At 34.1% G+C, this 27,932-nt stretch overlaps 1 protein-coding gene across 2 annotated transcripts in view; it reads right to left on the reverse strand.

Moving 5' to 3' along the window:
* The window catches only part of tyn (trynity), a 186,541-nt gene that overhangs the window by 50,070 nt on the left and 108,539 nt on the right, over positions 1 to 27,932 (reverse strand). Inside the window, exon 1 of one of the 2 annotated variants that reach the window (XM_074177998.1) lies at positions 17,440 to 17,458. The exons of the other annotated variant lie outside the window; for it this stretch is intronic. The gene's annotated coding sequence lies outside the window, so the exon portion shown is untranslated. Of the gene's footprint in view, positions 1 to 17,439; positions 17,459 to 27,932 lie in introns of those variants that run through there. 2 annotated transcript variants of the gene reach the window in all.

Below are 27,932 nucleotides of genomic sequence, written 5' to 3' on the forward strand. Positions count from 1 at the left end.
CTGGACATTCTACAAGTATATGTTGTAATGTTAGTAATGTTTGGCATGTAATACATAAAAGTTGTTGTTCTCCTAGAAGCAAGTAAAGGTGTGTCATTTTTGTATGGCCGATTCGCAAACTTGTGAGAACAACTTGCTCTTTTCTGGTCAATTTCAATGTTGAGATTCGCTTATTCACACTTGTTGAGCATTTCAGTTTCGCGTCAGTTTCATTCCAAAGAGTCTGCCAGTCAGATTCTTCTTTGCTTTCATTATAATTCTTCAGATCTTCTAAGTGGAGTGTTACATCTACATGTTCGTTGGAGTTAGCAATCATTCTAGCTGCCTTATCCACATCCTCATTGTTCTTTATTCCACAATGGCTAGGCACCCACGTGAAGCTGACTGTACTATCGCTTTCCTTCATAATATGAATTCTGGCAAGTACAATCCTTACGAGGGGGTCAAGAGTAAATTTACTTTGAAATGATTTTATGGAACTCAACGAGTCGGTACAAATTAGGAAATCAGTTTTGTTCCGTGCGAAATCACAGAATAATAAAGATTGGTATATAGCGTATAATTCTGCTGTGTAAAAAATGTGGAACGTTTCACGATTTTACTTGTCATCCTTGCGCAGGGCGGTAGTTTTGCCGAAATATGTATTTTGTGCGTCAAAGTAAGTAAATCTAGTGATTCATTTTAGTTATTATAAAAAAATATTGAATCAGTTCTGGAAGAGGTGCTCAGTAAATCAGGTCGCTATTGACTCCAAGACCCAGGTTTTTCATTTCGGTTACCCGTTAGTATGATTTGAAAGCTATTCATGTTTTCATTTAGTTCCGAGAAGCATTGGTACTGATTTCGATAGGTTGAGCGCGAAATTAGGTACGGTGAAGACATTATAAAATTAGTTATAAAGACGTTAAGAGGTAGCAGGTAGAATTTAATTGCTCATAAAATCTGAGTATGAATGAGTATTTTGGCAAAGTAGTGGATGGTGCAATATTTAAGAGACTCATGGAAATCTGAAATATAGTTGGATAAAAGAGGAGGTCCCAAGACTGATCCTTAGATATTACCAAAGTCCACTGATAGGTTTGATGAACTAACTACTACGGACTGACAACATTCTGATGACTAGTAACGAATGAGTGCAGTAGCATTTTGAGAAAAACCATAGTATGGAAGTGTATCACACAAAAAATTACGATCATTAGTGTCGAACGCCTTGATAAAGTCTAACAAAAGGATCAGGAAAACCAGACGAACTTAATCAATTGTAGTAGAAATGTCATCAGTGATATTCAACAAAACTGAAGTGGTGCTATTTCATCAGTTCGCACTTCCATTGTCTAATAATTATAATATAAATTGATTTGAAATCCCTGAAAGAATCTGTAAATCTGGGAACACTATCTGTAGCAGCCTCACGAAAACCAGGACACCAAACGCGGACTGCGATTCCAAGAATTGCAAAGGATATAAAGAGGAACACTTGTTTAGGAGAAAATTCAAACAAGCCGCCTATATGTTGTCCAACAACGCATTTAGTCAAGCTAGCGCAGAGATACGTAACAAATGGAAACCTCTAATCAAGCGAAAAACGACCAACTCCCGCCAAACGGTCATCTTCCACTAAAAGCAATGAAGCAGTGAGAGGGAAGAGGGGATAGGTGAAAGCACTCGAATGACCTATAAATAGGCAGATCTCGGAGGAATAAGCCCAGAAGCAACATGGGGTTGAAAATGAAGTTGCTAATGATCAAAACCGTCCTCATGCCCATAATACTGTATGCCTGCACTGCCTGGGGCCAGTGCGCACAGACATACTAATATTTTCACCTCACAAATGAGGTGAAAATGTTATAAACCACACCAGATAGAAGTTTACAATATTACCACAATAACTCTACTTTCGTCATCAATCCAAGCCCTGCTTCGAATGTAAAGAAGCATAACAAAACAGTTATACCAATTCGTATAAGCACAGACGAACGCTTTGTACGCAGACATCCGATCCATTCGTCACAGAACATCATTTCTGAGATAAACTATCTCACGATGTGGGCCTGAACGTGATAGAAAACGCCGGTCGATTTATATTCGGTGAGCTTTGAAGTGTTCGAGATGTTCATCGGACGAGTTGTGGAAATCGGGGATTATGGTTAATTTAATTGAACGCTGTTTGAAATGGATTAGATTATCATGCAGTAGAGCGTAGTGAATGCGTTAGCATGGAAAGCGTGCAACAACATTTTTGTGAAGTCAGAATCCACGGTTAGTCCAATGATTGAAGGTAAATAGACCGAGAATAATTTTTCCAAATAGCATCGTTTGGATTCAGGTTTTACTTACACTCTACTTCAAAGTTGAATGTGTACTAGGGGTAACATTCCCCATAGGGATCGATACCACCCTCCTCGGGGGTGAAATATTTTTCATTGAAAACAAGTCCGGAAATAAATAGATTGACTAATTCTGAGCAACTTTTGTTCTGTGAAGTTATTTTTGAGAGTCAATTCTTTTCGCCGTATTTGCGAGTGGAAGTGTCAATTTTTCTACCAATCAACCCTCGTTTTCAGTCGGGTTTTCGTGAATAGCCCAAAAAGTAAGTATTTTATTGGTGGGTGTATGGTGATATATTGAATATATGATTTCAAGACTGATCTGGTTCATTACAAGGAATAATATGAGGTTTGGCTGCTGTAATGGAACAAAGCAAATAGTTATCTCCTCTTTGGGAGTCTGATTTTTCCAGTTCTCCAAAAACATAGCGACCTCATGGCTCTATTGCGGTTTCCTCCATTTCATTTAAACCGTTCCAACAAATTTGTTTCCTGTACTACTTGAAACAAATTGTTTGTTGGGTTGCCTGCCTTCTTTTATTACCTTCTCATTTCTGCATTGAAAATGAAGCACTATCTATCCCTTCGTCTCTAGCATGGAACTAGCCATTTCAGAAGTAGATACTACTTTGAAATTTCACTAGAATTATTATTACAACTTTTGCTCCTTCACATTTCAATAATTACCGATATAATTTTGCCCTTCTGTAGGGTATTACTTTCAGATCAAATTATCATTCATCACTGAATATTTTCTATAGGAAAATAATAAGCTTCTTTCCACACAACTGATATTTGTGTATTTCTATATCAAATCTAAAGTTTGATACAGTGAAATTGGCCTTTATCAGTGTTATGTATCAATAACATCAGATGTCTCTCATCACTTTTGCACCAGAACTGTTACAACTGTTCCATACTTTCAAAATAGACAAACAAACATATTTTCGACCTGAGTTCGATGACAGATGTCATTGTCGTGTGTCTCGTCTCTTTCTTAATACTAAGTGTTGTTTTCAACACAATTCGGTCATCAATTCTATTAATTATCATCACACGTTAAAAAGTAAGATATCGTTAATCCTTAACTCGCCCAAGTTTCTATTTATAAGGGATGTCGTAGCTGGTTATCAGATTTCTGAGGGTTGTCGTTCGTAGGGGTGCGATAGCTGGTTAACGGAAAAACAGATATTTAAACAGAAGAGAATATAATTTTTCAGTTCTACATTATTATGTTTTGTCTTGTAGGTACACCGCATTTTTCAGAAACCTCCAAAATAAAAGTCTAGAGGTGTCATATTTTGTGAACTAGGAGGCCACTTAACAGGACGATTTGTAGCAATCCAAAACAGTCTCGCAACATTCGTTTTACGTCACTGAAATTTTGTGCTGGTGCTACATCCTGAAAATAGCTCATATGACGAGCTTCCAGATCAAAATATTCGAAAAACTCTTCCAACACTCTTGTTAATAAATTAATGTAACGGGGTCCGTTCAAAAAACCATGGTATAGGGTGTTCCATTTGAAAAATATCATTTTATGAAATATTTTGTAAACGCGACTGTCAATTTCTTTTTTGTTTACAAGTTACATACAAGTTATAAGTTGTCCCAAAAATAAATTTTGTCATACTCCTTCCACTCCGTTGGTCTTTCATTTCAACCTCGAGCATATCCCCTAAGACAAAATATGTGCATAATTCCAAAGTCGGGGGTCTCACGGCCGTAAATCTACAACAAAGAAACTAAGCGCTTTTCCCTACGAGCTGCCCATGGTTTATAGTCAATTCCATACATCCATTTTCACCTTTGACCGCATGCAATGCAGACCTGGCTTATTGCGCTGCCATATACAGTCGAGGAACTTTGACATTCACGTGAAATGCTTTTTCATTCATGACTTATTCAAAATCTATGTGTTGGAGACAGTGACGTAGTTTACGGCAGGAAATATATTCTTAAGAATTACTTTCAAAAAGTTCAAAAGATTATTGGGTTCAGCCAGTGGAACACGTATTTACTTGTGCTTTTTAGTCAATACACTGCAGTCACGTCTTCAAAGAGGGGAAAATAATGGTACTACCCCTTAAAAAAAACAAATACATTTCAACTCCAATCTATATAAACCATTGAACATTTTGCTAATTACTTGGATATACTAAACCCTTTTCTTCAGTAAAAGTTAATTTCTCTCAGTCAAATGATCACTGATAGGTTTGAAGTTCCTATGATCGACTTTTTCAACGGTTGAGTTGTTGGTGATACTGACTCACAAGATGAAATTTTACCTATCAGCCGAACAAATCCATAATCAATGCTCTACTACAGTGTTCTGTTGGAGACATTGAATAATTTTTTGTGGCGAAAATGACTCTTTGTATTCTGATTGGTATAGAACAGGCTTTTGATGACACCTCATATGAATCAATTATTAAATCGCCAGAGAAGCAAAACATAGAATCGTCATTGAACATTGAACAATGCTTAAAAGTCGTAACAAGTAGTCTTGAAATAGAGACAATTTAAGAAACTAAGCTATTCCCAAGAAGGGGTACTATTTTTTCTGCAACCAGTGATCAATCCAAAAACAAAGCTGCATGATCGGGGTTTTACGTTTCAATGTGCTACCCACAGCTGTTTATTGGTCTATGGAGATTCTGTGGTGGAGGTAAATTTGGTCGCTAGAATAGTCCCCGATCAGATGCAGTCGAAGAACATTGCTAGGTAAAAAAACAAACGAAGAATGAATAAGTTCATTCATGAATAAGTTCATAAGTTCAATAAGCTATGAGTTCATTTATAACATTTTCTGTGTATAATACTGTTTCCTGGAATATACTTGTGGTTTACAGATAAAAGTTGAGGTTGCGATCGAATGTTTTTTTGAGTGATCTCTTTGTGAGGAAAGGAAAATGGACGTCATCGAAACACCGTTTTTTTCAAGTACCATTTTATTGTGAGACAGTTACCAGCTTTCTCAGGCGTGTATGAAACATTTGTTGTAGAAATCTCTCAATGAAGTGTTATTCGAATACGTTATGGATTTTCATTGGCCAATTCTGGAAAAGATTATCATTATGAATGATAACAGATATACCAAAATGAATTGGCTTAAGTAACTCATAAAACATTGACATTTTTCGATAGGATTTTATTTATTAATTTTTTTATAAATTTCGCCAGGTAATTTAAAACTGAATATATTTTGAATATTTTTGGTAATGTGTTAAGAATCGAAATGACTATAACCTTGAATATTGCGATGGAAGAACACTCCTTGGAATCGTAACAAAATTTATGTCAGCACAATGAGGGGGAAGTATGGTGAAGGTCATCTTATAGCTCCTGTAATGAGCCCTAACTCAATTAAAAACTATCTGCGAAGAAAGGACTCATTGTCAATACTGCCAAAAATAGTATCGTTTTTTTTGAAGGTGGTTGTCCATTATCTAATATAATATACATTGATTTGATAACCCTGAAAAAAATCAAAAAGATTAACCGAAAATAACAATTTTATTAAACAAAAAACTGAAATTCCATATAAATAACATACAACAACAACCAAACAAATAAAAATTGAAATATTAATAAAAGCTGAAAAAAATGAAAAACTCCCGCCAAACGGTCATCTCTCGCCAAAACCAATGAAGCGGAAAGAGGGAAGAAGGGATAGATGAAAGCACTCGAATGATCTATAAATAGTCAGATCTCGGAGGAATAAGTCCAGTTATCACCCGAAGAGGATTGTGGATACTAACAATCGAAACGTTGTGACATAACTTGGTTTGAAATCTTTTAACTTTTCATTTTCGTAGTAATATTTTCAATTTTTGAATTTTTTCAGCTTTCATTAATTTTTCAATTTTTATTTGTTTGGTTGTTGTATGTTACTTCTCTGTAATTTCAGTTTTTTGTTTAATAAAATTGTTTATTTTCGGTTGATTTTTTTGATTTTTTTCAGGGTTATCAAATCAATTTATATTATATTAGACAATGGAAGTCCGAACTGATGAAATAGTATTGTTTTTATTTACGGCTTCATTTACATGAACTTCAGGCTTCGATTTTAAATGAAACAGCTTATGTTTTCCAATGAATTGAACGCTATTTAACGTTATTGTATGAACAAAGTTATCTCCTAGACTACAGCAGCAACAGTCAAATATTTGAAAAAGTGAGAGGTTCAAAAAAAAAAATTACTTTTTTGAAGGTGATTGCCAATGTTTCGTGATGAATTTCACTAGTTCGGATTTCCATTGTCTACTATATAAAATGATTTGAAATCCCTGAAACAAGTAAAAAATGATAATTAAAAAAAATAGTTGAAAAAAACAATTATCTTGGTATCTACAATCGTCTTCGGGTGATGACCAGTCATCACGATTGTAGATACCAACAATCGAAACGTCGTGAACTAACGTGACTTGGAATCTCTACACTTTTTTATTTTTTTATTATTTTCTTTTTTCATTCCTTTAATTTTTATTTATTCAATTTTTATATTTTTACTTGTAGGTTATTTCACTATCATTTCATTTCAGGTTTATTGTTGCTTAATATAATTGTTTTTTTCAACTATTCTTTTTTAATTATCATTTTTTACTTGTTTCGGGGATTTCAAATCATTTTATATAGTAGACAATGGAAGTCCGAACTAGTGAAATTCAAAAAAATTACTATTACTTATTGAGCCTCATTAAAATCATCTTTCACTGATACATTTTTCACGAAAGAAACAATGACTTCAGTATTTACCAGACAGCTTATATGATACCAGGAAATTAGGCTGGCCTCCTTCTGGATCTAATCTGCTTGAAATTCTGGTGAAAACCCACACATTATACAGTTGGATACGATTCCGAGGTGAAGTTTGTAGTGATCACAAATAACGATCTGCAATTGGATTGGAAGGTACAAAACGATAGGCGAGGTTGGCGTGGAAGTTATGAAAATTGAAGCTTTCGTACTGAAGAGTGCCTCAGAAGGAAACCCCCCATTCTCCTCTGAGGTTGAGTGCCCTGAGAATCATCCCCACATGGTCACTGTGTGCAGAAGCAAATATCTCTTCCATCCAGCCCTACCAATTCCTGAGTGGACCTCAACCTGCTGATGGGCACTTCAGCAAGATTGACATCTCCTGCGGTCGGAAGTCAGCCTTTAGGTGCTTTCACTCTCGTTGTCTGTTGATTTTGGTTTGTCGTGATTTTACTGTGTGTAATGTTTGCATGGAGGTTCTCTCAACCTTACCGGAGTGTGTGTTTGTATTTGTATGAAAGTGTGTGTGAGTAATCTGTATATGAAGTTTTCATACTTACCGGAGCCGCCTGACAGCGACTATCGGAGCTGGTCATTGGGTTGGATTGGAACGCCAAAATATGTTATACTTATTGGATCAAGATGAACGAGAGTGATAGAGGTTCAAGATTTCTGTGTGCTCAGGAGTGCTTCAGAAGAGTTTCACTTACTACACTAGTACACTGATTTGAGAATGCAAAACTAAAGACAACTTAGAGAAGAATTCATGAAAAAGCCGAAGTTGCTGTTCTTGCGAAGAAAGATTCACTATTCCTTTCTTTGAATTGAACATTTCTGTGCATTTTTGAAGAGTCATATGAATGAGAACTGAATCTATTATGATGTGATGAACTGCCATTACAAAGACAAACAAAAAGGTCTTCAAGAAAGCTGAATATCTACAGTTAGTTGAGATCAGTAACGTGAGTTTGAAAGTGGTTGGTGAATATTACACGATTGCTGACACTAACAATCGCAACGTTGTGGAGTGACTTGGTTTGAAATCTTCTTATTTTTATTTTCTGCATTTACGAATTAGCTTTTAAACATGTTTAATTCTTTTGAATTTCTATTCTCATTGCTCATTGTTTTTTCAACTTTTTTTTTTTCATTTTTGATATTATTTCCGTTTCAACTAACTTATCTGAATATTTCAGTCAGATTACTTATAGTATTTTTAATAAATTAAATATTTTATTTTTTTTCATTTCACTAGTTCTTCCATAGATTTTGAAGGTGTTAACACACCTTCTTAGATGACGGAAGTCCAAAATTTTGTAACGTGACCTCTTACAGTAAGTACTCTCAGGTATCAATATTATGGAATAGGTAGATGTTTTGGTTGGTTTTCGGGTTTTGGCGTGGTCTTCTTTGGTTACTCTTCTTTATGTATCTTCTCAACATATTCAGTTGATACGTCAAGAAGTACTTCGACCACGCTACTGAAGATGACTGCCGCAATTGCAGTCGAAACGTTTGAAGATTGAAACCAATCAAAACATTGACGTCAGCTTTCATTCCTATATAAATGGATAGATGTTTGTCATAGTTTTTCCGTTTTCGGTATTTTGGAAAGGAAATACCTTCGCATGTTCCTTGAGTGAATATTTCAAACATTAGTAGTAGTTACTTATGACACTTTTCACAGTTCATAATAAGTTTTTGGAAAACTTACAGATTTTAATGATGACGATAACAATTTTAGAAATTATATTAATTATAAATGGTTTGTTGAAAGTCAAATAGTTTGAGAAGGCAAACTACAGAAAATTGAAAAGGGTACAAAAATTTTGAAAATGGCAATAAAATCAGTGATGGGTCTGAGGAAAGTTACAAAGCAATATACCCTTGAAGAATCAAAAATAGTGGCAAAGGCAAAATACGCTAATTGCTATACATTTTCACTGCTTTTCTGTTTGAAGTTGTCAACTGATGTATGTATCAAGATAACTGAAGTAAAGATACATGAGCTTTATCAGGCTCATTTGATTTTCAACTGAAAATCAAATAATTTATTTTTCCAATTAAAAATGAATGAATTTTTAATTAATTGAACAAGAAAGTTTATTATGAATTGAACGTAGAGTTACTTTACTTGTTGATTACTTCAGTAATTAGATATTCCTTCTTGGGTATTAGTAAAAAATGATTGATGGTGATGATATGGCACCCATGGCGTGGGAGATAGGCGGATCTTCTAAGCCCATCAGACACCGTGCATGGGTGAAAGAGCAAGTGCAATGTACTTCTGCCATGGGCGCAGCAAAATGAAATCAGTGGATGGAACAATTTCGATTTTATAATGACAGATGAGTTTACATTAATATACCTTCATGAAAATGCTGGTGAAACATCTTGTAAGCTGTTACTATTAGATTGTTTCAAAAATTTTTTCTCCGTTTCCATGTCATGTGTTTTTGAAGCTCCATATATCAATTAATGTTTATTTTACTGTGTATCGGTTTATATTGGTCGATAGAGAGTTTTGTAATTTATACATTGATGGTGTTCATGTTTTTCAAATTTTAATTGTTTTGCCTCTGGTCACCTTATTTACTATATGAGTCGTTAAGCGATTTTGCGCCAATTTTTTTCTACGAATTGGAATTGAACGAAAGCGCTGTTGGAACAGTCCGAAAAATTAGGCACTTCGTGATGATAGTGTTAATGTTGTGGAATTCTCCGCGCTGGTAGTGCGCCCGACTCACGATCGGAAGGCCGTGTGTTCACATATTTTTCTCGAGAGAATTCATCTAGTTAAAGCTAGGATGATTCTGCAACCGTGTTAGGAATCACACGTTAAAAGGTAAGACCTCGTTAATCCTTAGCTCGCACAAGTTTTTCAACTTCTGAGAGTTGTCGTTCGTATGGGAGCGACAGCCAATTAACAGAAAAGCCGATTTCAAACAGATTTTTTCAAACAGATGAACGCATTGCTCGAAATTCCAGCTCAAAAATGAGCCCTGGAGTGGTCGACGAGGATTTGAGAACCCTTGTGTAGACTAACCCATCACAAACGGTGCGTGGGATGGCTCAATATTCAATAAGATCAAATCACAAAACATCAATTTGAAATGGGTATTTCGGAACAAACTCATTGATTTTCTGGAGATTTTTTTGTCCAAAATAGTTCTCCAAAATAATCTCCAGAAAATCAATGAGTTTGTTCCAAAATACCTATTTTAAATTAATGTTTTGTGATTTGATATTATCGAATATTGAGTTCTTGTTACAATACTGCATAATTTTGAGTAATTTTTGGTGTAAACAAAAAATAAAAATATCTTTGCACTAAAAACTTTGAAAATTATTTTACTCTTCAAAAAAATTGACCGTGGTTAACACCATAGTTGTGTAATTTGTAATATTGTAGGCTTATAAAAATCTAGATGTATTTTTCAATGCTGAACAACTTTTCTAAATAACATTTTTCGAAATTTTTCAAAATAAGAGTACCTTACTCTTGTCTCAAAATCAAATATTTTAAAGGCTCCTCGTATATTACGTGTGTTTTACTGTATTTTGTTGGTGCATGTTCAGTTTTAGGAGATGCACAAACTTATATCAGAAATAACTTTTTGTCGAAAAACCCTCAATAAATAAGTTTCCCATATGGTGCATACTTTGGGGATGACATTGTATATCTTATTATTATGTTTTTGAGGTTGATGGCATAGTTGGTACGACATTCGTTTTTAAATTGAGTTTTTTATGAGAAAAAATGTTGATTGTTGAATTGAAAAGTGTCAATTAAAGAGGAATAAGGTGTAAAGGTGACCTAGTGAATGATTGCTTGTGTTTTTAAATAGTTTATCTTGTGAAAAAGAAGGCAGAAAAGTTGAAGGGCCGTAACTTTGTAAATAAGGGAGAGCGCCGCTTTTTCCTTTCGGATTCGTAATCTACGCAACAAAATATGTAAGTACACTCAAAAAAAATTTCAAAATCGCCGAGTGCCCCCAAAACGAATATTTACCAAAGAAACAGGTCCGTATTTAAAAAAAAAAGTTGACACGAAAGGTTTTATCGAAAATTTATTGTAACATCGTCATTACAATAAGATTTTTCTTTTCAATTGTTTGATATTCTCCGAAATAACAATTCCATTCGAAGAAAACGAAAAACAACATTTTTGGTTTTCCACGTATAACTCGAGAAGGGCGAGAGTCCCCGAAAATTTTCTCTGACCATTGTATTGCTCCCGATGACAGTTACTTCAACTACAATCAGTACAATCATTTTAACAGAAGGTCCGTATAGAGTCCTCAGATTTCGAGGTTCGTTTTCCAACCTTTTTTCACTCAGCCGGTGTGTAACCTGAAATCTTACTCTGATGTTGAGGAGGACTACCTGAAGATAATTAGCTGATATCAGCTTTACGGGACGGCAGTATTATTATTATCATTGAATGCTTTTTGCTGATATACTACTTTTGAAATTTAATTAGTTCTGAATTTTATAAGACTTTATTGTAGAACTATTGTTCAGTATTTATGATAGTTGATGCCAGAAGCATATTGTATTTTTTGGGAAAGAAAGATTTTAGCTTTCTACTTCTCCAGCTTTATATAAGAAATTCTGAAAATTTTCCGAAAATAAAAAGAAAGCAATAAATTTCAAGAAATTACCTGTATACAAGGATGTGTAGATCATGCAAAAAAGGAACTTTCAGACACAAACGAGAAGAAAAAGCTCCCTCGAAACAGCTACTCTCATGTAAACATTGAATTACATGAAAGGAAAATACTTTTCTATATGATCACTGAAATTATAAAAAAAAATACTTTTCTCTATTCATTTTGTATTCTGAACATTCGTTATAGGATTGAATCGGATATCATTCACAGGATTGTAACACATACATTTTATTGTATAACGATGGAGAAGTAGAAAGCCAAAACCTTTCGTTCCCAAAAGTTTATATCTTCTAAAAATATACCCCTTTCAATTCAAACATATTTTATTGCGAAATATGCATTCATCTTATGCTACTGATACTTTCATTTGGTTTCAAAGGTTTGAAGAAAACCTTAGTTACATTTTTCTTTTTCATTGTATTCAATCATTTGGGACGGTAACCTGGTGGGTTGATGTGGGTGATTTGCTTCACTCACTCAATCCACCGCTGTTTGAACCGGTGGTTCGAACCGCAAGATCGGACGATCAATTTTCACTTCCTATCGTTCAACCTATGTTAGGAGTCACACGTTAAAAGGTAAGACCTCTAACGAAGTCTTACCGTGTAGTTCATAGGGGAGCGACAGCTGGTTAACGGAAAAATAGATTTTAATAGATTTTAACAGAACAGATTTAGTATACCGGGTGTCAAGGAATCTATTAAATGAATTATTAAATTACTATCTATTAAATAAAATAAATTATTATCAAGTATTTTCTGTAGTAATATTTAATTTATGTTCTTATTTGTAATCCAATAGCAAATGAATCAGTATCGGTAGTATCGTCAAAAAAACCTTTTTTTTGGAAAGTGCTTGTCAAAAAATAGTCGCCATTTGAAAAATAATAGTTAGACACGAAAATGTAATTTTGCCAAATAACGCGATTGTAATTTTCTGATATCACCTGAGGCCCTTAGATTAGTTAGTTTACGTCCGATTATGGTCACCTAGATGCAATTTCAAAAGTGACTCTGAAAAAATCAAGTTGGCGTGAAAACTCCACGAAAATGTCATTCTGATCCAGAACTGTCTCAGAAATCCAAAATATTTATTTATTAAAAATTCACAACCGGAGTCATTTCCGGTGAAACCGGAGAGTGAAAGATGTGTGAGAAACTTTCCTCTTCAAATAACATTATCCCATACCAAATCTCATTTTGATACACCTAATTGTCTAGAAGTTATGACTTGTCTGATAGATTCGTTGATACCCGGTATATGATCGTTTCATTACTTTATTGAAATCTACAAAGGTTTTCTCAACTTCAGTGCATACATGTTTCCAAACTGAATCCACTCAGCTAGATGAATACTATTGTGGAAAATCCCAGACTATAAATAGCGTGTACCTAAATACTGGTGAATCAATATCTAGGTCATTGAGAGAATTATGATCGGGAGGAAAACATCGTGTGAAATTACGTGGAACAGGGGCAACAGGTCAATCTTTTTTCAGACGAGATATTACATCGGAAAGTGAACCACGTAAATTATTGGCAATTACCTTGTCCTATCAATCGACACGACTGATATTTACTCCTTCACGTCGTTCAGTCATATCATCCATCAAACTCTAACGATGTGGAGGATGAAACGAGCAAATTGCATGAGCATGTTTTTTTACTTTCGTTGAATAGAGGCTGAAAAAGGATAAAATTCGAACTTGATTGGAATGTTTCGTGGTCCAACGACGTGTTAACAGTTTCCGGTAGGAGACCACACATTCCATCCAGTCATTGGAGTATAGCAGAAGATTAATAGGTGGGGAACAAAAACAAAGACAAAGGTATATGCACTGTGATCAAAGAGCACGTATAGAAATGTGAGAATTGTTGTGATTGTAGGAAATGAAAACTTCTGCAGACAGAAATATGGGACCTGATGGGATATCTTTATTTTTTTATACACAAATGTCTATACACTTCAGCAATCCCATTACGAATCATCTTCAATAACATTTATTCTCTATGCACCTTTCCAGATTATTGGAAACATAGCTTCCTGAAACCAATACATAAAGGAGATAAGAAAAATATTGGGAATCATAGAGCAGTTCACAATCAGTCAGAGATGGCTAAGATGTTTGATTCTATGCTTACAAAGAAACTTTCCTGGGACTGTAAGTCTTTAATGAATTCCCAACAACACGGTTTCTCAGAAAGTAAATCCACTTGTACCAACCTTGCTCTTTACACAAACTACTTAACTGAAAATCTTGAGAGGAGACTACAGGTTAACTCTGTCTATACTGACTTTTCCAAATCCTATCTGAAATTCAAGCGCTTGGTATAGGCAAGAATGCTTTGCAAGTAATCAATAGCTTCCTAACCGGTAAAACTCTGTTTGTAAAATACGGACATACAACATCTACGCCCATTCAGGTTCCATCAGGAGTACCGCAGGGATCCCAAATGGGCCCACTGCTGTTCAACTTGTTCTTATCGGATATAGAGTTTGTTTTCAAATATTGTGAATTTCTCAACTTTATCGAGCAATCACTTGCCGGGAAGATGGTGGTGTAGAAATAATTTGTTAGAGGTAAACATTGATAAGTGTGAAATCATTACGTTCGCTAAAATTAGAAGTCCAATATTCTTTGAATATATATTGAATAATATAGCTTTTGAAAAAGAAACATTTATTCGCGATTTGGCAGTTAAATTTGATAGCGAAATTAATTTTAATCTTCAAGTATCAGACATTGCAGCAGAAAGTCTCAAAATGCTGGGTTTTCTGTTGAGAATTTCTACTGATTTTTCAATTGAAACAAAAAAGATTTTATATTGTGCTTTCGTAAGATTTATTCTTGAATATTGTTCGATTATATGGAACCCATACTATAATGTAAATATCGATTTGATTAAGAATGTTCAAAAGAAATTATCAACGAATTGTGCGGTTCACTTTTATATTCAACGAAATGAATATGAGTACAGTAAACTCTTAACCAAGTTAAATACAAAATCATTGGAAGATAGGAGAATTTTTATGAACTTGAGTTACCTCTTCAAATTAATAAATAGTGAGATAAACTGCCCAGAACCACTTCAGCTAATAACTTTTCATATCAAATAAAAAGACACGAGAAATCCTGACATTGTTCATATGAATTTTTCCATACCAATTATGCTCAGTCCGATTCCTCGTATTCTGAAGCTGGGAAATCATTATCATAATAACTTTGATCTGTTTAATGTATCACTTCAGGTCTTCAAAAATCAATTGAAAAGGCTATAGCTTTTTTGAAGCTTTTCTTTGCCTCACCATTTTTTTGCAAGTACTAGATTTGTTACATTTTTTTTCTTGTAAGTACCAGAATTGTTTAATCTTTTAGTAATATAGTCACTAGACAAGGATTTATTAATATTTTGTATTTCACACTTCGCTAAATGTTTTGTAAAATTGTAAATTGTTTTGTCACCAGCAGACATGATCATTCAAAAATACCTACTCTATAGTTTCTCACACTTTGTTAAATATGTTTTTGTAAATTGGCTTTTCCGTTGAATAAATAAATGAATATTCATGGTGGGAGGAGAAAATCAGGATTACGAGAGTTTTAGGGTTCCTGTTGCATTCAATATTTTCAAAGGTTTGTGTATCCATACTTGTGTTAGATGAATACGCTTCTATTTAGGCGGGTGCTGGTGGACAAAGCGTGCTCTTCAAAAAAAAAATCAATAGTAGGATTTAACCTATTAGCTTCGGTAGATAAAATCATTACAAATAACATTGAGAGGTTCTCCATTTTCAACACCGGAAACATTGTCAAAATATTGAAAACATGTGATTGTTAAACGGAATCTTTAAGGAAAGAATAATTTCTGGACAAAAAAGCTTTTGGCTTCCTATTTTTTCAACCATTCAACATAAAATGTGGGAATCTTAAAAAAATGAAGGAAAAAAATAACGCCAATAAATACTTATTCGTTCAAGTAGGCAGATTTACTGACGTGGCTAGGCATGTCATTGGTGAGGCGAAGCCGAAGCCGAATATAAGGCGAAGCAGTATATTCTGATTGTTGTTTATACCGTATTTACCGAAAGATGATAATATAACATTAAACATGGATAATAATTGTGTGTACAGAGAGAGTTATTGGTATTTGTGCCGTTGATGTGATTATTTAATTTCATTGTCCTGCTCGAATCACATTACAAGTTCTGTTCCTAAGGATAGTTTAAGTTGCCATGTACATTTTACGATTTGTTTAGTTGAAATTCGCCATTTTTTATTCGTTCATCTCGAGAGTAAAGAGTTTGGAGAAGAGATTGATATGTGTTAAGAGCTTCCAATTTCTTTTTATATTTTCGAAAATAATGGAAAGTGATGAAGAAATGTTAACTCCTCACCAAACTAAATATTTGGCAGAGGACGCAGAATATATTTTGTTGCATACATAATCCAGAAAACTGTATGAAATATCTTAGAGAATTACCGAAATAACAAGAAGATCGAACCATTTTCAGAAAACGTTTTACTGACTTATTTTGTAGAATTAGCCAAAAACTGGATTCTACATATTCTATGTTGAAGGCTACTTTGGATACAATATTATAGATATATCCTGATATTTTACACTAGGCGTATTTTTAAAGCATGAATCAGATGCTCACCATGCCAAAAAATCCCAAGTACTATAGCAAATTCAGCAATTTATTTCGGAAGCTTCAGATAATGCCTATTTACGAAGGCAAGAGTAGAAAAAGTATAAATTTATCATCAATTGAACAATTTCTTTTATTTTGGGTTGTTGTTTCGAAGTTTGGCATAGCAGAAGCATATAGAAGTGAAGCTATACCGAACGGAAAACGATTAAATCGAAGATATGCGGGTTATATTTTTTTAAGGACAAAACATAGGAACTACAGAAAAGTCCATAAGGTACAGACACCGATCTTAGAGCCGGTACCAGTGCGAAAGTAGCGATTTATATTGGATTTGAATCGCTGGAAATTTAACCCAACGTTCTCAGAAAATTTATCCCACATTAACGTAGTTCTCTTGGATAGTGAAGTTCGAGGAGTACTGAGTTGAACCTCAAAACGATGAGCAGTCATAGTCCGTCGCGTATCTTTGTTATGTACCGCTCTTGGCGAAATCAAATGTGCCAAGTCACTTGAACACTTCCCGTGAAAGTATCCATGAAAGAGAGACAAATCTCCAACCTTTCTTCGATGTTTCAGACTATCAAGGTTGCAAGTGATGTTCGCGTCTACAATGTTCCAGACTATCAAGGTTGCAAGTGATGTTCGCGTGTCCGATCAGGCGGATGACTCTGGAATTCAGTAGTTTCAGAGTATGCTTTGGGGCGGAGCCCATACATGAGAACTTCCAAAGAAGGTCTGATCTAAGCTCTATAAAGCATCAGAACTTGCTGGGGTGTGTACAGTTTTCTCCTTCGGAACAGTGTTCCAAGCTTTTGAGAAGCAGCCTTTGCAATTCAAGCGACATTATTGTGCCAAGATATATTGGTGTCCATTTCAACCCCCAAAATAAAATAATTGAAAGGAAGGGCATAAGCAAATTCTTGTTTTCTGATTTTCGAAGCTTGTCATTTTGAACATTGGTGGAGTGAAGGAGAAATATTCGTAATAAATCGTGACAGAATCAAATAAATATATATTTATATTTTTACCTTAATTGGTGATGAGCAGCAAATGTTAATGGGCGGTGATATTTACCTGAAACAAAAAATACAAATTGATTTCTGGAAATAACACTTAGTAATGAAACATTTTTGATCTGTTTGATATATCATGTTATTTAGATTAAGCTTTTTTCTGATATATTTTCTACTATTTACTGCTTTTCAGAAAAAAATTCGAATTGTTCTTTCTGCTGACAAATTTTTTCATCTTGCTGACGATGAAATAATCTAAAAATGTACTTGATATTACTTTTTGGTCAGATGGATAACAAATATATCTTTTTCAAGAGACTGAAGCAACTGATTTTCCAAAGGGTTTGTCATGAGTTTATTAATATCTCAGTAATTCTTCAGTCATTTTCATTTCGAGACGTCATGAAAACAGCAAATATGGGATTATTAATCTTCAATTCATGTTAATTTGTCCAACAACTGTCGACTACTCACTCAACTTCTGTTAAGTAGTTCAACTTGTATATATACAGAAATTAAACCTGTATGATCCTTGTATCATCAGCTTCTGTGATTACCATCTGCTTTTTCGAAATTACCATTTTGAATCGTCTATTTCACATTAGAAACTACATAAAGCTGTTCTCAAGGACGGTATTTAACAGTCCATTACATTTCCTCTCATACCATAATTTACATGTCCCTATCACTGGAGACCAACAGCTGTTGTGGTAATTGCCTCTCGATATGCAAGAGTTATCGCTACTTAAAATCCAGCGATTTATATCAAATACGATCTGTAATGTATGCAAATCCTCCCCAAGAATACATCTATTTTCTATCGCTTATCAGTGGTATTTAAGTACACCCTAGGCAATTATTTCGAAAAATCCATTAATGTACGACATGATGTTCTAGAGCGCGAGACCATTTACAAAATACTAAAACAATCAGGATTCAGGACGATTTATGTTTGATATAATCTTGTTTGTTACGCCTGATTGATGTTTATTCATGAAAATAGATTCAAGTTGCTCTTTAATGGAGCTGTAACTGAAATGCGAATATCCAAAATTGGAAATTCAATCGAAACTGGATTATATCCAAGCTCTAGGGTGTTGCTGGTTGGAATTAATAATCATTTGAGGTTGACATAAACTTTACTGTGAGCGAGAAAAAGATTATGGCGAATGACTGTATGTATGTCGGAAAGAAGAATACTTGAAAAGCCAAAAATTAACTTTCAAATCACTATGGATCAGTTCCTGTGCAGAAAATAAATAACAAATCATAGAAAAAACTATAATTGCTGAAGTTTTACAATGTTCGGATATCTCAAGCGACCAATATGGTTTTCGAAAACAAAGACCACCAAATGAACTGCTTCACATAATACCTTTTTTTGTAATCGATAGATATTTTGTCTTATAAGTGGCCATCATTCACCATCAACGTTGATTTTTTTGAAAGATCAAATTGTCCCTGAACAATTCAAAAAGATCAGACCTTATCATGTATTTGAATTGTTCAAGTTTTTATTAGTATTATTTCTGAGCAATCAACGATTATGTTGATGAGTACTTATGCATCAGGAAGTAGATCAATATAAATGGGATGCATGTAGGCAAAACTTCATAAAGGGAGAAACAACTAAAGAACTACTTCGACAGCACAAGGATCATCTCAGAATTTTCACAGAGCCAATTAGTGGACACTTTTTATTTACAGGACGCTTGAATAAAAGATGGGGAAACATAGATAGAGAGCTTCTCCTAGAAAACAAACAATTTATGGTTAATCGAACTAATGTCCAAAAGAATTTTGTTGTGAATGGTGATATGAAAAGATGGGTGCAAAATGCAATGGCCTCCAGGGTTGGAGGGATTTTCAACAGCAAACAAATGTAACATACACTATTGTTCATTATCTTGACGAGCCCTACAATGGCGAAGCTGAAACAGTGAATATTTGTACGTTCGAAAATAAATGTAATTAGATTTTACCATTGATGAACAAGTGGTTTATACAAAAAAAAAACTACTTAGCTTGTAGAGGACAGAGTATTTTCTTTGAAAACCTTTTAAAAAAAATAATCAATTGGTATTCGAGGCCTCAACCTTTCATGTGATCATTAGATGAACACAAGCATTTTCCACATTGTAAAAGGCAAGTCATTGTGATACTGAAACAGAGAAACAGTATCACTCAGTTCTTGAAGTGAAAGTGCGTGCACTTTTATGACCTGACAAGGAAATAATGATGTTGATAATGTGAGATGACTATAACATTTGCAGGTGATTAAAATCGCCGGCAAGTTTCTAGAAGAGTGTTATCTTCACGAAGAGAATTTCTAACCAACATAAACGCTATTATATCAAGCTTGGGTGTCTCACAAGTGAACTCAAAACACGCACAAAGGCGATGCCGGGGAATGACGATAATGACTTGTAGTCTATGGGCTTTCCATATTTGGTAGGAATTCATTTTCTCAAATACCACAAACACGGAAAGAGTTTTAAAGTACCACATATTCATTAGTGGAAAAACTATTTTACAGCCAAGTTATGCTTTGAATAAAGCTTTGTTGTCATTTTACTTTATACTTTTTCACTGAGGACAATACATGTATGAGTGAAAACTGTGTCTGTGGAAATATCAATATCATACACAGTTTTTTCAGATACAAATCGAAAAAAAAACCTTATGTAACAACAATTTCTCCTTATGGGTATTGACTTATTGTAGAGTGTCGATACTTAACATGCATGAATGTTAGTCAAATAATTTGAATGGCATTCTGCACCATATCACATCAAAGTTTTGAATAGATACGGTTTTTTCTCGATGATTCTAGTATTCTCTGTGATATGAATAGAATATTTCATATTCTAGTAGAAATATTTCTTATGAAAATAAACAGTTTTAAAATCCACTCAGGATCTTCCAAAACACTACAATTTGGCCACTGAAAACATTTCAATTTTGTATTGGCGTACTTTTTATAGGGAATAATATAGTTCATTCTCTTTGAAAATTATATTAGGGGACATATATGTCAAGAAGGATTCAGATTCAGTATTTCCAAAATATACTAGCAAAATTCGAGAAACTAAATGTAAATATATAAAAATTATTCTTGTATCTCCTAAACTTATTTTTCTGGAAAAAAATTCCTTTAGTATATTATTTCGTACAAAGATCTGTAATATTCCCACATTTTTTTGTATAAAGATGGAAAAGAAGAAAGCCAGAACCTTTTTTTGTTAAAAATTAATCTTTCCTAGAAATATCCCCCGTTTCAATTATTTTGTAATATTAAAGTTGGATTCTGATCTAATTGCTGAATATTGAAATGAAGGATGTGATGTGTTGCGATATTTGTAAATCATAACTCGATTTATTTATTATCAAAAAGTCAATGAAAGTATCAAGTACAATTCTAAAATAAATGGTTATGAAGAAAAATTAAAAATTATAACCTTTTATAATTCATCCCTTCACAACTATTCTTCTAATTTTTTGGAATATCTCTCATAAAAAGGTGTTTTCAGGGTTGTTGAATCTGAATTTGAAACCTATTTTGATTTATATTAACCACTGATATAATTTTTGTAGAAAGTGGACTTCATTAATCCCATTTTCTTTGTGACACAGTCATAAAACTTTTCTCCGCAGTTGAGAGATGACTCAAACTCGACGGAGTTTTGAGTGAAAGAATTTAAACTCTCAAACTGATTGTTTTTATCTCGAATGGTGAGACTCACGAAAAATGAGATCGCCACTACTACTGAAAGTTTTTAGGAATACCTAAAATCACCAAATAATATGAAAACGGGGCCGAGGAACTTTTCATGCTGTTTTATGTTTGTTATGACTCAATTTTCAGTCAATTATCAATAAGATTATCGTTTATTGGCTTCTCTTTGTAAGTGAGTACTTATGAAAGTACATATCAATATTTTTTTCATCTCTAGACCTCCAGACATATATTAACTTCAAATATCTTTCGAAAATTTACAGAAAATTAGTCTCAATACAGTATTTTTAAAAGGTGTGTCCACAGAAGAGGGGAAGATGAAAACATCAAACTGGAAGGTTTACAAAAGTATTTGAAAATATTGGTTACAAAAAGTAAGTGTCAGTCAGGATCATCCAGTTTTCAATATTTTGAATACTTCTCTCACAACCCTGGTATCTCACATCGCTAAAAAATCCCATTAACGAGACAAGCGGAGGATATAGTGCCTCGAAGCTTCTTTGTCACATTGTAACTCTAGTGCATAAATACGCCGTTGACAATATACACGGAATTAACATACACGATGTTATTCTGCATCCACTAGGAAAGATGACGTTATCTGGCTTTGTCTCCATATTCGAAAACCAAACGAACATCTAGACTGGCGTCGAGCTGGAAACAATGTTGACTTAATGACATCAATTCCATTAGTTCGTGTTTGTCATACGCGAAAGGCTCATTATAACTGTAAAGCGCATTCTCAGTGAGCATTTCCCAACATTAAAAACAACATACATATTCCACTGTTGTACGAATTAACAGCCGAATTGTTTCAGTTATTAACAAGGGAATTAATTGTGCGTTCTCCAAAGTTTGTTATGTACAATGTTCATTTCTGGTTATTATAATGGACATGAAATTATAGTGAATTTAACTGAACATCCACAATTTTGGTATATGTTCCGTATGATCTATATCTTGGTCTTTTTTTAAAGTGTTCTGGAGGGGTTACATGGGTACACAATGTATGCATAGGTCAGACAAGTACATTACTATCCAATAGAACATATGATCACGAATTTGCAGTCTGTAAATTCAAATTTCACCAGAAAATAAGCTTACGGTAACAATTCAATATCTGAATAGGATAGGTAAGTAGAAGTGACTTTTGATTTTTTCCTTTTTTGTTTTTACATAAATACAATAACAACTGTTGAGAAGTCGTAAGCTACAAGGAAAGTGATTCGTTTATATCAACCTAACAGAACATAACACACAATAAAGAGTCAACACAGGCACTATTACCAAAATTCCTTAATGGAATAATAATTTCAGAAAATTCTTTGAACTTTTGATAAAAAATGCTACCGAAGAAAACGATGTATGGGGTAATTTATTAAAAATGAGAATTGTAATACCATCAGGGGACTCATATGACACTGAAGATTTTGTGAGGGGAACGGTCAGTTCTAGTGTTCAGATGATGATGTTGAGATTTTTTTTGTAAAATTGTCACGGTTATTGTCATGCCATAAAAAGAAATGTAATGATGAAAGATCAGGTGATTGCGCCTGCCATTCAGTCGATCCTCGCCTCCCTATCCACCGATTGGGAAATGTTGTATCGAGGTATTGCCGGGCATTAACTTAGTAATGTGGTGGTGCTCCATCCTGCTGAAACCATATCGTATTCACTGGAACTTGAGGGGTTTCCTGGATCAGGATATAAATTTGCCAAACTTGAAATGACATCATTTTGAAGTAGTGCCAAATGACTATCGGCATTCAAGTTGCCCTTAATGAAAAAGGGACCAATGGTATGTTTTCCTACAATTCCTGCCCAAACATTAACCTTTTGAGGTTATTGCGTGTGTTCTTCTTTCATCCAGTGAGGATTTTCCGTTGACCAGTAGCGGCAATTTTGCGGATTAGCGTGACCGTTGAGAGACAAAGTACACTCATCAGAAAACATAACGTCTTCTAATTGGATGATATTGTTATTCAACATGTCCATCAAAAAAAACGTCTTCCATGAGCTCCTGAGTAGGTATCATTTCATAGGAATGCATTTTATTTTTTTTCACTATTTTTACTATCGATGTATGGCTAACATTGAATGTAGTGGATGCCTGTCTAGTCGATGTATGTGGGTTTTCCTCAAACTAAAGAATCACATCTAATTAGAGTTCATCACTCATTGCATTGGCAGCTGCTTTTTTTATCTGCCGCACATGACTAAACTCGCGAAACTGCTTCTATATTTTGCTTATTGTTTCTTGAGATATAGGCAGTAAATTAGAAAATTTCTCATAAAATAGGTCTGCTACTTTTTGTTGTGTTCGGGTTTTATCTCCGTAACCAATCATTTTATGCATCAATTTTAATCTAACAATTTGTCAGACTTGTAGGTAACGAACTTCGAACTTAAAATAGAAATACTGACAACTAATCTTGTAACATACATAACAAGTTTCAAACTAACGAGGCCATGGCAATTATTTATAGTTTTTGTAATAAGTTTTGAGTGAATGTTATCGAATTTCGGTAACCACATGATTTTAATTTATTTTATCTTAATTGTTGCAATGAACTCGAAAGCAATAACATATTTGAATAGAGAATGAAGAGACCTATAATTATCATTTAAAAAATAGGGGATTGTACCTGTCATTCGACGGGGGTTGATGATAGGGGTAGCATTCTTTCGTTGAAGTATGTCAAATTATAATTTAAATTTTACGTGTTTCGAGATTTTGTTAAAATATGTACCGTAAACAAAATAATGAATTCATTTATTCCATTTCGCTTTTACACACTGTATAGTAAGATGAAAGCGAGAGAGATTCTATCATTTCATAGTGACTAAAAATTTTAAAATCGTTACCAGTACCATTGGCATATAAACTTGTCTATAGTTATTTTCCATGCTTATGAGAATTGCTCTCCCTATTTTCGAATTTGGAGAAACAATAACAGTTTTTGTGATGCACTGTTTGGAATCTTCGTTGTAGTATAATGAATATTACTGGAGTTTTTTCCCAATCGTTGTTTTCAACAACTCGACACGTGTTTCGATTACCAAGTGATCATCTTCAAGAGGAAGATTGAACACTTTATTATTCCTCTTGAAGATGATCACGTGGTGATCGAAACACATGTCGAGGTGTTAAAAATGACGATTTGTTGTTGGGAATAACAGCATAAAAATTTACTGTTGATGGTTTGATGATGTGTTACTGGATGGAATTTTTTTCGATTTTTTACTAGGCAAATGAATAAACTCAGGATCTATATAAACAGCACATGCAGGAATAACTTCAGTGAAGAATCCTGCACTGACCCCTGTCGGATATAATCCAACGCCCATCGTGGTATTCTGATAGGTTTTTCTTTTAGATGATTTGACCAATTTTGATTTTGGTGTGCTTGCTGGTGGTTGAACAAATCATTGACAGCAATAATTGATTAAATGATAATTATTGAGGACATCAGATACTGAAATTTTTCTCATGTCCATCAATTGAAAAAGAAATCTGTTTTCTGATGGAAATTTACAATAACCTCTCGAGAAAGCGGTTGTTATGTACATTTCACGAGACATATTTGAAACTGCTTTCAAAGGCAGCAGGGTTCATCCTGCTGAGCACAATGCAAATTTATTGCTTTTATGCATTGCAGAAAAACCGGACAAACTTCATTAATTTAGTGGGGTTTGATTCTATGAGAGATATGAAATTCATACCGAGTGCTCCTAATTACCGTGAAAAATGTGGGGGCGTTTTCAGGTGATAATTTTATGGGAAAAAGTCCGTATGAACATGAACAAGATTCAGATGGTGTTGACATTTTTTAAAACAAATCCTTTTTGGTGTTGATATTGTCAATATCACTTTTTCGATTTGGTGAAATTTCCCAATGTAATTTTTTTTAAAAGAGGGTTCAGTGGCGATTTAGGACAGCTTAGCCAACATTTTTGACCAAAAATGTGCGCCACATTTTGTCAGGTAAAATATCTGAAAACTTTCTTTATCTCTCTTTCCGTAACTCGCTTTGTTTTACAAAAAAAAAATAAAACGAAAAGCTGTTAAAGACAACTAGTGTGCTTTGCATTGAAAAAGTAACAACTAATTGTTTGTTGATTTATTTATTATTTATTACACAGAAAAACCTTTCTGCTGAAATTTCACAATTTTGATCATTTCATAACTATAGACTTGTAATTACTTCTAAGTATATAATATAAAAATAATGATTTAATATATACACTGAAACTAAGGAAATTTTGGCGAGAAAACGGTATATATAGGTAGATATACATTGAATAAGAAACATTTTGCGATGTTTGAAATTTGTCAAAATACATTTATTGTTGTGTCATCGAATATTTACGATACTAATACGAGAAAGGAATTCTTGAGAAAAGATTAACACCCTGTATATTGAAAATAGTGCATTATTATGTTGAAAATAGTGCATAGTGCGTAATTTGGTTTTCATTTTGTAGATGGAATGACTAGAGGCATAATCAAAATAACTCAATAACGAGCAAATAACTAAAAACAAAGCAAAGAACTCCATTATAGTCAATAATGAACCTTGAAGCTTGATGAGACAGAACAGAGACAAAACTAAATCAAAATTAGTTAAGAAAATGGTTTGTTCGAACTTGAAACTTGTTCTACTTGAAACTTGTTCTACACTGGTGTTGAATAAAGGAAGCAGTATTTTTGGGCCCTGGTTTCAATTTGTTTTTTAAGTTTCCATGATTTCAAGTTCCCATATTATTGTCTATGTTTTGTTTGGAGAGACAATAGCGATAGACTTAGTAAAAAGTAAAAAGACTGCATTGTTGTCAAAGAGTTTGCTATATTCTGGTGAAAACTTGTGTATTTCTCTCTGGGAGGAAAACAATAATTTTGTCTTGAAAGGACGAAATGCTAATCGATTATTTGTTTTTAGTAAAATCAGCTCTTTCTGAAAATTTCAAATGACTAGAAGCGATTTCAATGAAAACAGAAGAAACTTGAAGTTTTATTGGGGTTTATCATACTTTTCTTTTCTTTGACTATTGAAAAAACATGTGAGTTATTTCACACTAACTTGAAACAGCTGTTCAGAGTAGTGGTTGAAACACCAGTGTCTTGTGCTACTCGTAGAGGTTTTGAGTTCAATCTCGTTTCGAAATATTTCTATTATGAGTCATAGAAAAAGTATAGTGTTCTACTCGCGAAAAACGCACAAACTTGATTCCTTCGAGCGAGTATTTTCATATGGTAACTTTTGCAGATGATTTCTGATACTTTTATCAGTAAAATCTGGGAATTGTATTGTTAATAGCATCAGGCTTCATTTTTGATCTCTTGTCAAACAAGTACCCATTTTCCACCTCTCCAACATAATAATCTGCATTTCCCCTCCTACCTTTCTTGCCTTCAAGTTATGATACGCTCCACCCGAATTTATTGGCTCATAATAGAACTCATCGGATTCCATTAGAGCAGTGTCCCACTTAACTCGAAATTTACGAGAATTTCGCTCCGGGGGATCCGATTCGTGTCTGGAAATAAGTCAGCCAATCTTGGAGATACTCCAAGTTCAAAGGTGGCGTGCTCGCCGATAATTAAACCCAACCAAGGTGTGTTCTGCCCACTAACCTAGATCATTATTATAGCAAAAGTCAAAGCATGTGCTGGATAGTCGGTGGGACACGATGGTTTTCATGAATTTGCAAACTTGCAAGTAATAAACAGTTATTTTAAACAGTTTTTTTCATTGACAGCGGTGCCTGTGGCAAAGTAGTGATAGGTATATATTGACATAAGGTCTGGGTATAATCTAGCGAACACTTTTTGTAAATATATCTTTAGAAAATAGAAAACTTACCAACTTCCCTCCGATTTTCCAGGGTATCAAAGTTGCTTGTGATGTTTGGGTATACATTCAGGTCGATGATATTTGTGACGTGATTGTTTAATTTCATTGTCCTGCTCAAATCACATTACAAGTTCTGTTGCTAAGGATAGTTTAAGTTGCCATGCCATGTACTTTCCTGGACAGAATAACAGCCTAAGGATATGTTTACTGACGAAGTTCCATAAATGAGAACATTATTCCTGAGAAGCTCTAGGGAATTTTTATTATTATTTGTTTTCACAGTAGGGGTCGGTTGCTATGGCCATTGGCCTACATAAGATGTCAATCGAAACGCTAGTTTTGAATGAAATGTATCAGCGATTCAGAGAGCTATGATACTTCATTCGTTTTTCGTTTAGAACGCCATTGTGGGTAGATGTGTTGTGATGGAGAATCACAACATTAATTTTGTTCCAAATTTTATTACAGAACATTTGTGTTGTTGACATGCAATTTAGTTTCGTATCCAAGATACACTCTAATTATCGCCTCTAGTGGTAAGTATTGCAGAACATTTGAAACTGAGTATATTGCTTATTGTTGTTTCACTCATTTCAAGATAAATACATTCCGGAATGATGTTCATTCAACACAGGATGTTAATTTGAATCATATATATTTCCAATCATATAAAATTTTCTGCTGGGAGCTTCATTGCAGTTTTTGTTGGTTATGACAACCATTATCTCGTTTAAATTTATCTGATGTCGATGTCTCGAAACTTGATTACTTTTCCTGTTGAAACCGTCCCTTCAATTTTGTCTGACCATGAAAACTTTTGCTTTTCCCTTCATTATTGACTCAAGACGAGGAAATGACTCATCTCTGATGCCTTTCGTTATTCTGAGCCAGAGCTGAAAAACCTCTTCCAGAGGACA

Source organism: Leptinotarsa decemlineata, unplaced genomic scaffold (genome assembly GCF_025532065.1).
Source record: "Leptinotarsa decemlineata unplaced genomic scaffold, Ldec_3_MD MMD2_tig00003335_RagTag_RagTag, whole genome shotgun sequence".
NCBI classification, from domain to species: Eukaryota; Metazoa; Arthropoda; class Insecta; order Coleoptera; family Chrysomelidae; genus Leptinotarsa; species Leptinotarsa decemlineata.